The sequence below is a fragment of the Cervus elaphus genome, chromosome 16 (assembly GCF_910594005.1).
Source record: "Cervus elaphus chromosome 16, mCerEla1.1, whole genome shotgun sequence".
Lineage (NCBI taxonomy): Eukaryota > Metazoa > Chordata > Mammalia > Artiodactyla > Cervidae > Cervus > Cervus elaphus.
The window spans coordinates 31,874,508-31,883,630 of record NC_057830.1 but is presented as its reverse complement, the minus strand read 5'-3'; the positions used below and the strand labels follow the sequence as shown (position 1 = coordinate 31,883,630).

General features: G+C 38.0%; 1 pseudogene; it reads left to right on the top strand.

Moving 5' to 3' along the window:
- Positions 1–7,741: 7,741 nt before the first annotated feature.
- LOC122710166 lies at positions 7,742–8,573 on the top strand (annotated as a pseudogene).
- Positions 8,574–9,123: the final 550 nt, after the last annotated feature.

Genomic DNA, 9,123 nt, shown 5'->3' with positions numbered 1-9,123 from the left:
GTATGACAGCAGACATGTGGCTATCTCCTCTCTTTCTCCCCAAAGTGATTCACAGAAAAGTAGTTGTGATTCCTTCTTGAATTGAAAATATTGCTTTAAAATAGACTAGTGATAAAATGAGAATAGTCTAAAAAATTTCAGTACTATGTCATGATATCAAGCCTTAATCCAAAACCATTTGAAAAGACAAAAAAGAAAGCATTAACAGTTGGCTGGGAATTGCTTTAAGGAACAAACAAAAATGTTCTCACATTTTGGGGGATAAGGATGACTCAGCCAAAACAAGTCAGAGTTCTTTAGATAGTTAAGTATTTAATCTTTAAGGTGGTTAAAAGACTATCTTCAGTAAATCTAAAATTATCTTATAAAGACTGCAAAACTAATAATAGTTATCACATACAAATTTTAAAATATTATCAAAGTTAGTTTTTACCTTACAGAAAGCTTCCAAGTTTCAGTTTTCTTTTAGCAATCGTATTTCAAAAAATTAGGTACAGTAGAATTGTTTCATACATGAAAGTTAAGTTCTAATACAAAAGACTAAAATTGAGGTTAATCCAAATTCTTCTTTTAAATCCTTTAAGACATCAGTAAGGCATGTATTTGTCATCAATTTTCTTTTTTGTCAAGTACATATAGTTGAATTCCTATACTTTATATTCACAAAGTAAGCTAGATTTCCTATGGATAGCACTAGGAAAATAAGAATGTTGAAAATGTATTTTATTAAAATCCATTTATAGTTTGTCCTGTTTTTGTTCAGAACAGTAAAGAACTTTTCATCATTTTGCAAATAAATCCAGCATGAACAACAAAGAAGTAAAGCTGGTCTTGGTTAGAAAAATATCCCTCCATTCCCTGGAATCATTGGGTGCATTAGGGCATGAATTAGGAAGGCCTCCAAGGATTTAAGCAATAATGTACACTCATCCATTAGCTCACACAGGAGGAGAAGACGTGAATTGTGAAATGATGATTGAAAATCTAGAACTGTTTTTTTAGCCATGAAATCCTGACATAATGATCACAGTCCTTAGAAAAAGAAAAAACAGGAGTTCAAGTGTTTTACTAGTCTTATAAAAGTAAAGAGTGAACTTTAAAACTGCATTTAGGATTTCCTGCTGTCCACCAGTGAGCTTCTCTGAAATTGTTACTGAACAGCTGCACCTACCAGACCATGATCTAGAAACTGGAGAGAGCAATCCATGGTTAGCCCTGACTGTTAGTAAAACCAGTTTTTCTTCTGGACTTTTATTTATCTTGATTTTCCAATTCTTGTGACAATATCAGTGTCTTAATTGCAGTAGAAATTAAGCAGTATCTTCATAGCTGATGGAGCAAGTCCTTTTACCTATTCTTCTAGTGCCTTGACTATTTTGGGACCTTTTTATCATTTTTAAACCTAAATTTATTTTTTAATTTTTAAACTTTAAAATATTTTAAATTTCTTATACCATTTAAAGGTTATTTCCCATTTACAGTTATCACAAAATACTGGTTCTGTTCCCCACATTGTACAGTATATCCTTGAGCCTGTCTTAGCATCCAATAATTTGTACTTCTCAGTCCCACCCCCACCCCTACATTGCCCTTCACCCCAACATAACCACCATTTGTTCCCTGTATGTGTACGTCTGGTGCTTTTTTGGTATATTTGCTAGTTTGTAGTATATTTTAGATTCCACATATAAATGATATTATACAGTATTTGTCTTTTGTTGTTGTTCAGTCGCCCAGTCGCGTCCAACTCTTTGCAACCCCACGGACTGCAGCACACCAGGCCTCTCTGTTCCTCACCATCTCCTGAAGTTTGCCCATGTTCATTGTATCGGTGATGCCGTACAGCCATCTCATCCTCTGACGCCCTCTTCTCCTTCTGCCTTCAATCTTTCCCAGCATCAAGGACTTTTCCAATGAGTCAGCTGTTTACATCAGAAGGCCAAAATACTGGCGTTTCATCTTCAGCATCAGTCCCTCTAATGAGTATTCAGGGTTGATTTCCCTAAAGTTGACTGATTTGATCTCCTTGCTGTCCAAGGGACTTTCAGGAGTCTTCTCCAGCACCACAGTTCCAAGGCATCAATTCTTCAGCTCTCAGCCTTCTTTACGGTCCTGCTCTCGTAACCATAAGTGACCCCTGGGAAGATCATAGCCTTGTCTCCACGGACCTTTGTCAGCCAAGTTACGTCTCTGCTTTTAAACACTCTGTCGAAGTTTGGCAGCTTTCTTGCCAAGAAGCAAATGTCTTCTGATTTCATGGCTGCAGTCACCATCCTCAGTGATTTTAGAGCCCAAGAAGAGGAAATCTGTCATTACTTCCACCTTTTCCTCCTCTATTTGCCGTGAAGTAATGGAGCCAGATGCCATGATCTTAGTTTTTTAATGTTTAGTTTTAAGCCAGATCTTTTGCTCTTCTCCTTCACCCCATCAAGAGGCACTTTGGTTCCTCTTCACTTTCTGCCATTAGAGTGCTACCACCTGCATATCTGAGATTGTTGATGTTTCTCCCACCTACCTTGATTCCAGCTTGTAACTCATCCAGCCTGGCATTTCTCACTGTTCTCAGTGTACAGATTAAATAAACAGGGTGACAGCAGGCAGCCCTGCGGTGTTCCTTTCTCAATCTTGAACCAATCAGCTGTTCTATACAGGGTTCTAACTGTTGCTTCTTAACCCGCATGCAGATTTCTTAGGAGACAGGTAAGATGGTCAGGTATTTCCATCTCTTTAAGAGCTTTCCACAGTTTATTATGATCCACATAGTCAGAGGATTTGGCATAGTCGATTAAACAGAGGTAGATGTGTTTCTGGAATTCCTTTGTTTTCTCTATGATCCAGTGAATCCTGGCAATTTGACCTCTGATTCCTTTTCCTTTTTTAAACCCAGCTTGGACATCTGGACGTTCTTGGTTCCAATAATGCTAAAGTCTAGCATGCAAGATTTTAAACATGACCTTACTAGCATGGGAGATGAGTGCAATTGTCTGATGGTTAGCACATTCTTTAGTACTACCCTTCTTGGAAACTGGGATGAGGATTGGCCTATTCCAATCCTGTGGCCACTGCTGGGTCTTCCAGGTTTGTTGGTATAATGAATGCAACACCTTGATGGCATCATCCTTTAGGGTTTCGAATAGTTCTATTGGAATTCCATCACATCCACTAGCTTTATTACCAGCACTGTTTCCTAAGGCCCACTTGACTTTGCTCTTCAGAATGTCTGGCTCTGGGTGGCTGACCACACCATTGAAGTAATCCAGTTCATTTGGATCTTTTTTGTACAGTTCTTCCATGTATTCTTTCCATCTCTTCTTGATCTCTTCAGCATCGACTAGGTCTCTACAATTTATGTCCTTTATTATGCTCATCTTTGGGCAAAATGCTCCTTTGATATTTCCAACTTTCCTGAAGAGATCTTCAGTCTTTCCCCTTATATTGCTTTCTTCTAGTTTTATACACTCTTCATTGAAGAAGGCCTTTTTGTCTCTCTGTGCTGTTCTTTGGAAATCTGTGTTTAGTTTGATATACCTTTCCCTTTCTCTCTTGCTTTTCATTTCTTTTCTTTTTTTTTTTTTTCATTTCTTTTCTTTTTTTAACTATTTGTAAGACCTCCTCAGATAACCACTTTGCCTTCTTGCTTTTTTTTTTTCCTTTGGGATGGTTTTGTTTGCTGCCTGCTATACAATATTACAGACTTCTATCCATAGTTCGTCAGGAACACTCTTAACTAGAGCTAATCCCTTGAATCTATTTGTTACCTCCACTGCATATTCACAGGGGATTTGGCTGAAGTCATACCTGGCTAGCCTAGTAGTTTCCCCCACTTTCTTTAGTTTAAGAATGAATTTTGCTATGAGAAGCTGGTGATTTGAGCCACAGTCAGCTCCAGGTCTTGTTTTTGCTAACTGTATACAGCTTTTCCATTTTCAGGTACAAAGAATGTAATCAATTTGATTTTGATATTGGCCATATGGTGATGTCCATGTGTAAAGTCATCTCTTGTGTGATTGAAATGGGTATTTGCTATGACCAATGCATTCTCTTGGCAGAATTCAGTTAGCCTTTGCCCTGCTTCATTTTGTTATCCAGGGCCAAACTTGCCTGTTACTCCAGGTATCTCTTGACATCCTACTTTTGCATTCCAATCCCCAATGATGAATAGAACATCTTTTTTTTTTTTTTTTTTTTGGTGCTAGTTCTGGGAGATCTTCATAGGTCTTCATAGAACTGATCATCTTTAGCTAGGTATATAGACTTGAATTAGTGTGATGTTGAATGGCTTTCCTTGGAAACAAATGGAGATCATTCCATCATTTTTGAGGTTGCACCCAAGTACTGCATTTTAGACTCTTTTGTTGATTATGAGGGCTACTCCATTTCTTCTGTGGGGTTCTTGCCGCAGTAGTAGATATAATGGTCATATGAATTAAATTCGCCCATTCCTGTCCATTTTAATTCACTAATTCCCAAGATGTCTATGTTTATTCTTACCATCTCCTGCTTGACCACATGCAATTTACCTCGATTCATGGACCTAACATTCCAGGTTCCTATGCAATACTGTTTTTGAAGCATTGGATTTTACTTTCATTGCCAGATCTACCCACACCTGAGCATCATTTCTGCTTTGGCCCAGCCTCTGCGTTCTTTCTGAGACTATTCAGTAGTTCTCTTTTGCTCTTCCTGGGTTTCTGTGATAGCTGAGTTGGTAAAGATTCCACCTGCAATGCAGGAGACCTGGGTTTGATCCCTGGGTTGGAAAGATCCCCTGGAGAAGGGAAAGACTACCCACTCCAGTATTCTGGCTTGGAGAATTCCACGGACTACAGTCCATGGGGTCGCAAAGAGTCATACAACTGAGTGACTTTCACTTCGCTCTTCCCCAGTAGCATGATGGACACCTTCAGACCTGGGGGACTTGTCTTCAGTGTTATATCTTTCTGTCCTTTTTTACAGTTCACGAGGTTCTCACAGCAAATATACTGAGGTGGTTTGCCATTCCCTCCTCTATTGGATCACGTTTTGTCAGAATTCTCTGCTATGACCCATCTGTCTCAGGTGGCCCTGCACGGCATGGCTCATAGCTTCACTGAGTTACATAAGCCCCTTTGCCATGACAAGGCAGTGATCCATGAGGGGGTATGTGTCTTTAGCCAGCTTTAATTCACTTTCAAGAGCATGCAGGAGTATGGCTGACAATGTAGTCACAGCTTATATCTCTGAGAATGTGAAGGTGTTGAAATAACAAATTGTCATTTTTCAACGGCATCTATGTTACCTCCAACTTTTTCATAATGCTAAGTTGTTTCAAAATTTCTCTGATTTAATTCAAAACTGTTGGTTTTGCCTTGGTTTTCTCCACAGAACTTAAGAGAGCTGTTCGTTTTAATAGAACTTGAGGTCTTTGAACACTGAAAACAATTGTACATTTTTTAAAAAGTTTATTTCTGTATTTGTATTCCCAAATAGAATAGACAATAGAATAGAATAAACAACTAAAATAGAAATGATTTAATCTTATTTCTATAGTAAATGCTTTATTATAGTTATCAATATTTACATTTCTGAGACTTATTAGTCACCCAGAAACATACACACATACTTTCTTAGTATTGAATGTTTTCAAATTTAATAACTCCTAGACCAGTTTTTGGAACCTATCACAAACATACACACATACTTTCTTAGTATTGACTGTTTTCAAATTTAATAACTTCTAGACCAGTTTTTGGGACCTATCACAAACTGTTGTGCTAAGTTATATATGAAAGTGTTAGTTGCTTAGTCGCGTCTGACTCTTTGCCACCCTGTGGATTGTAGCCAACCAGGCTCCTCTGTCCATGGGATTCTCCAGGCAAGAATACTGGAGTGGGTTGCCTTTCCCTTCTCCAGGGATCTTTTCAACCCAGGGATCAAACCTGGATCTCCTTCACTGCAGGCAGATTCTTTACCATTTGAGCCGCCAGGGAAGCCCAAGTTATATAATATGCAAGAATCTAATTTCCTCACTGTTAGAATATAAGCAAACTGAGAAGTACTGTCCTGTACTGTACCTTAAAATAAAAGAATGAATGCTCATTCATTTGAGCATAAAACAATATTCATTTATCAAAAAACATACATTCTAGATTATTTTTTGACAATATTTGGAGAACTCTTCTATAAAAATTTGAGAGCATCCAAAAATAAAAATATAAATTTTACCTTTCTTTTGAAACAAATTATTTTGTGTTACTTAAGTTATAAAAGATTCAAATCAGCGTCTTAGTTTATTCAAGACAATAGATGTCCATGTTGATTACCCTTATACGCTGTTGTTCAGTTGCTCAGTTGTGTCCGATTCTTTGAGACCCCATGGACGGCAGCACACCAGGTCTCTCTGCCGGGAGCCAACACACGAGACCCTACCCATGACAAGGTCATGAGGGAGAAAACCTGACAGGCAAGGCGGATCAGGTTTTCAGGGATTCCGAAAAGCTGCCCCCGGCGCTCACAGATGATATCTGTCTTTCTGATGCTTGCTTCAATAGACTACTCCCTAATTTCTGTGACACAGGCAGAAGGCCTTCCCCGATCTCTTTCCAAATAAGAATCAATTTAGAACTTTAATCAATAAGTTTCCCGGGTGGTGGTATTTTATGAGATTATCCAGGGTGAAAGGAGTGTTTTAATTTAAACTCCTTTGCTGGTATTTTAGTTTGTTTGGCAAATACGCCTATGCCCTTGGTACTAATATGCATGACTGCTTATAATACCCTAATCATAAAACAGCATAAAGAACCTGATCATATAAAGGCCCTAATAGACATAGAGCCCTTCGGGGAGTGAAGAAGCCCTATTAGAAAACACAAGAAAAATTGTTCTAAAAGTGGTTATTGGGTTAACATTTGCTTGCTGTGTTTTTGCTCTTAATGTGCTAAGGTTGTGTTATAGAAACCATTGTTAATATAGTCATAGATCTAGAAAAATAAGAGCTTAGCCCTAGTGTGGTGACAATGAAACGGTTGTTAATTATTAGCCAGGAGTACTAGGCAGGGGCTGCCTCACCAAAGTCGCAGTCAATGTGGGGTAAACTTCTTAGATAAACTTAACTGACAGCTTCTGCAGAAGGATTAATTTTTGTGTTAACAAGGTTATAGTTCTACTCTGTACTGTTGCCCTATGAGACTGCTACCTTTCAGTTAAGGTCACCACAGAAACGGAAAATAGGTTTACATTCACCTGACCTGCATAAAATGTTAATGGGCCCAAGGCCAGAAGATAATGTGCTAAGATTTACTCTAGAATTAGAAAGCAAAAAACATCCTGCTCTTCCTAAAAAACAAAATGATGTAATGCTAATCCTGTGTAAGCATGAATAAGCACCTTGTACCTTGGATACGTTCTGAGTGAGGACATAAAAACTGTTGTCAAAAAGTAAAACACAGACTTGGCCCTATCAAGGCTAGTCTCACGTGTCTTCTCTCACCGACGCCGTTCATCCTGAGGGTACCCCCTGTATCCTGCCGAGGCTGGACCCCAGCATTTCTCTATCCTTCACCATCATCTCCCACTTATATATTCAGAAAAAAAATTCAGAAATGTCCATTTTAGGGTTCCTCTCGGGTCCTTCCGGCATCACTGGAGTGAATTGATCTGGGAGTTGGAAGAGGGCTTCAAAGGTGGCAAGTGAAGTCAGTACCTCAGTAGCCGGTCAGTATATGTTTTGTGCTTTATTCTTTTATCACAAAAAAGAGAAGAAACACTGCTGTGAATGAAGATTCCTCTGCATTTTAGCACTGCTTTTTCTACTGTCGTTGGCTTTTGAATGAGGATGACAATGGGAGAGATGAAGAATGAAGCTGAGACCACTTCTATGGTTTCTATGCCCCTCTATGCAGTCATGTATTCTGTGTTTAATGAGCTAGAACGAGTAAATCTGTCTGCAGCTCAGACACGAGAGCAGCTTTCATTAAGGCTGAAAAAGAAAATCCAGGACTCACACAAGACATAATTACGAACATTTTAGAGGAAAAAAGTGTAGAAGTCAACTTCACAGAATCCCTTCTTCAAATGGCAGGTGATGATGTAGAAGAGTATATGATTGAACAACCAGAGCCAGAATTCCAGGACCTAAACAAAAAGGCACAAGCACTTAAACAAATTCTCAGTAAGATCCCAGATGAGATCAATGACACAGTGAGGTTTTTGCAGACAATCAAGGATATAGCTAGTGCAATAAAAGAACTTCTTGATACAGTAAACAATGTCTTCAAGAAATATCAATACCAGGACCGCAGGGCACGTGAACACCAAAAGAAAAGAATTCGTAAAGTACTCCAAAAGTTTCACTGATACTCTGAAAACCTGTTTTAAAGATGGCAAGGCAATAAATGTTTTCATAAGTGCCGACCGACTAATTCATCAACTAATTCATCAACTACCAGCTTGGTAGTTCAGACCTTCAAAACTGTGGCCTGAGAGTTGTATATGTTAAGAGATGTACTTCTCAGTGGCAGTATTGGACTGCCTTTATCTGTAAATTTTAAAGTTTGACTGTATAAATTATCAGCCCCTTCTGGAGGGATCTAGTAATCCAGGATGTTGAATGGGATTATTGCCATTTTACACCATATTTTTGTAAAATGTAGCTTAATCATAATCTCACACTGAAGATTTTGCATCACTTTTGCTATTATCATTCTTTTAAGAATTATAAGCCAAAAGAATTTATGCCTTAATATGTCATTATATAACATTCTTTAAAAGAATTGTAAATATTGGTGTTTGTTTCTGACATTTTAACCTGAAAGTGATATGCTGCAAGATAATGTATTTAACAATATTTGGTGGCAAATATTCGATAAATAGTTTACATCTGCTAAACATTTCTTTACTTGAAAAAATGCATATGTATATATAGGAGTCTATATATGATCAGAAGACCAAGATGGCTTGGTGTAATGTCTAAAGAACTTCTAATGGGAGCTTATTAGCAGTTTGTTGGATAATAAAGCTACAAGAATTTCTATTTTTTTGTCTTTAACCACTCTGGGCAAAATGTAGTTAATGGAGATATTTTTGTTAGTTACTATATTTGAGGTACTATTTTCCCAACCTTTGTTTTAAGAGACTTATGATAAG